The following is a 2,489-nucleotide window of genomic DNA, read 5'->3' on the forward strand; positions in this document are numbered from 1 at the left end:
AACAATAGTCGCGCGTCAGCAGAGAGATTGGATTGAGAAACCGCTACGGCCAAAATACATAGAAAATAAGCAAATAATAGCAACATAGACATATCCCACCCAATCTACAACCACCCTGACCAAACCAAACATCTCAGAGGTTGATTTGCGCATTTATCTTCGCATATTGTGATTCCACAAGCATGGTCGGACGTAGTCTACACGGCCTGTCCCTGAAAGGGGGCCGATAGACGAGAACCCACTGACTTGTTAGCCATGGTAGTCATCGCAAGACTACGAGGTGGAACGTCTGTACTGCCTTTCCTGTATACCTTGTTCTCCTGGTCTTCTTTGCACAACATGGTTGTACCTCATGCTGTCCCTACAGCTCCTACTATACGCCACTCTTAGGATATTTTTTTAGAGGCCTAAATGCAGTTAAGCGCACAACCAGGATCTCAATCGTACTTCAACTGTATGATCGTGCACGCTAATTGAACCGCTCTAGAACTTTAACCTGGAATCCCCATTCCCCAGTTCACCCAGCTTTGAAAACTCCTGCCCAGCTCCTGGTCCAGTGGGTAATAAATAGCACCACAGTTCTTCCCTTTGCACAAATCAAATGTCTGAGTTCTTGCTCTACATCCCGCCTGCTGACAATACCAAAAGCTGAACAGGTTTGCTTCAAGCTTCCAAGCCGCGTTCGACCAAGCAATGCGCGGCTTTTCAACCGAAATAGTCAAAAAATGTATGCACTAGGTAGTATTATGTACATATAATTCGTATATGGAAAAATACTATGCTAATATCTATAATGCGTAATATTAACTGACTTTACAAAAAGAAAGAGCAATCTGCTGAATCAAAGAGTTTTAAAATCATCGACCAACATATCTAACAATACGGCAATGCAAATCACTTATCATACACTACACACTCCATCCACACCACACACATTCACCATTTTTTCCAGTTGCACACTACAACCCACACACCACACCCACCGACACACACACACACCACACAACAACATCACACGACACACACCACACAACACACACACATTTGTTTACAACACGACACGACAGACACACTAGCACACACTTCCATCCACACACACCAAACACACCACACATATAATAGCGTAACGCTGAACTAATAGCCTGATGACACATTCACCATACCTACAGAACAAACTTGCAAATACCGACCATAAATACAACACAGATACAGCAAACATACTCTCTGTAGACACGCTACGCTCAACTAAACGTATTACTCATAATAACCCATCTTGAAGGTCGTGCTGTGTCGTGTGGTGTGTGGTGTGCGGTGTTCGTGTGTCCGCTGTGTGCTGTGTGTGTGTGGTGTGTTCGTGTCGCTGTGTGCTGTTGTGTGGTGTGGCTGTGTGGTGTTGTGTGTGGCTGTGTGTGTGTGTGTCGTATTCGTTTGCTGTGTGTCATGATTCGGTCTTTTGTGCTCTGTGCCCTATTCTTCGTTTCATTCTTTGGTCAAATTGTTTTTTAAACTTTTTTGAATTGCTTTTCTTTTTGTCAATAATTTTTTTAACTTATTTATTCATTTATTTTTATGTGTGAGAGAGAGAGTGGTTGAGAAGTGAGAGGTGGCTGGAGATGTCCATTTCCATTGTGCCCCAACTGAGGTTAGCTGGCTTGGCTTGCCACCTGACAACTGAGCAAAGGTTTGAGGGAAGGCCTACACTTACTTATCTATTTTTACATTTCTCAAGAATCTTTCTCTCTGTTTTTCTGTGTACGGTGAAGAGGTGTGATCTCAGAGTGAAGTGGTGGGATCTAAGCAGACTGTCATCATATAGGAAGTAAAGGGGTTTGTTAGAAGGACTGTAGTTYTAGAGAAAGTCACTTGTCTGTGGGGACAGAATGGAGCACACCTTGCTCTGTTTGCTGCTATGTAAGTACTGAGTTAGTGTGTTTGTTTATGAACACTAWTTACCTGATTTACTAAGAATTTAAAGGAAAAGGGAATAAGACATTAATCAAAATGAAGACAGTTTCATGCTTTAGCTTTGTTTTTGGTGTTTTAGCCCTTATTGAGAAAATATTAGTAAATGGCACTCAAAGGAAATATRAGCAAATATGGTGTAGATATGAAGTAAGAAAGTGACCACCCTACATTGATGTTGCATCTCTGTGAGAACCTGAGCTTGTATAGCCGATGCCATGCAGACCTGGTTAGTGTGGTGGTGTGCATTTAACCAAGCCATTACTCAGGAACTAAAGAGTGGTGTTAACTCAATGGTTGCAAAATGTGTTGTCAATGACAATGAATATAAAATGCAATATTTGTTGGATGTGTTGTATAATSAAGTTGTGATTATTGTAAATGGTTGAGGGTTCCTTCYCTACAGTTATAGTAAACTGTGTTAAGAGATMAATGAGTGGTGTTTTGGTGTTTTTGGTCTCTGTACACTCTCTGTGTGCAGAACATGGGAAGTCAGCGGCCATTTAAAGCTGCCGTCCGTAATTCAA

This window comes from Salvelinus sp. IW2-2015, unplaced genomic scaffold (genome assembly GCF_002910315.2).
Source record: "Salvelinus sp. IW2-2015 unplaced genomic scaffold, ASM291031v2 Un_scaffold6557, whole genome shotgun sequence".
NCBI classification, from domain to species: domain Eukaryota; kingdom Metazoa; phylum Chordata; class Actinopteri; order Salmoniformes; family Salmonidae; genus Salvelinus; species Salvelinus sp. IW2-2015.